We start from the raw sequence: 773 nt of genomic DNA, 5'->3' as shown, positions 1-773 counted from the left end.
ATAATAATGGCATTTGTAAAGCGCATAACCCCGCTCTACAGCAAGCTCCTCACGCCTCTCACTATTTTATTTTCTTCTCCACTTCGTATAATACTCTTATTATCTTTATTTGTAGAAATGAGTCCGATTAGTGCAACCCCCACCCCACCCCCACCCCCAAAGTGCCCCCCTCAGCCAGCCCGTGATATCCACAGACCACTGGTCTGTTGGACACAGCCGTGGACACACTTACCCCTGACACCGAAAGACTTTGCTCACTCAGGACTCACAGTCTGCTCACTCCACAACGCCTGTTTTTGGTTTTTAAAACCTTTCCAGTCTCAACCATTTCTGTGCACCTCCTAACCACAGTCCCAGCAAATACAGCAGTATTTCAGAAAAAAAGGGACATACATTCTAAAAAGTGGTGTAGTATCTTTTTGTGATAAGCTTTAAATTTACATAATATATAACAATGTTTAAAGGTAAATTAACAAATATTTAGAAAATTAAAGTCTAATTAAGTTCGCTAAATTCGAAAAAGGTGCAAATTTGGTATCCCCGGAAAATGAGAATATACGTTCTTGGGACGGTGGGAGGTACAAATGCTGCTGAAAATATATACACATGGCCTGGAACGGGTTGCGAATTTAGAAGAAAAATATAATTACATTAATTGACTACTTTTTAAGAAGCATAACTTCGTGTTTGAATACAGGTTTTTCAGCTGTGTTCCTTATCTGAAACTTTTCCAAGCAGGCGACAACTGTGTGTGTGTGTGTGTGTGTGTGTGT

This window comes from Aplysia californica, unplaced genomic scaffold (genome assembly GCF_000002075.1).
Source record: "Aplysia californica isolate F4 #8 unplaced genomic scaffold, AplCal3.0 scaffold01069, whole genome shotgun sequence".
NCBI classification, from domain to species: domain Eukaryota; kingdom Metazoa; phylum Mollusca; class Gastropoda; order Aplysiida; family Aplysiidae; genus Aplysia; species Aplysia californica.
Note: the sequence above shows the minus strand (reverse complement) of the source record.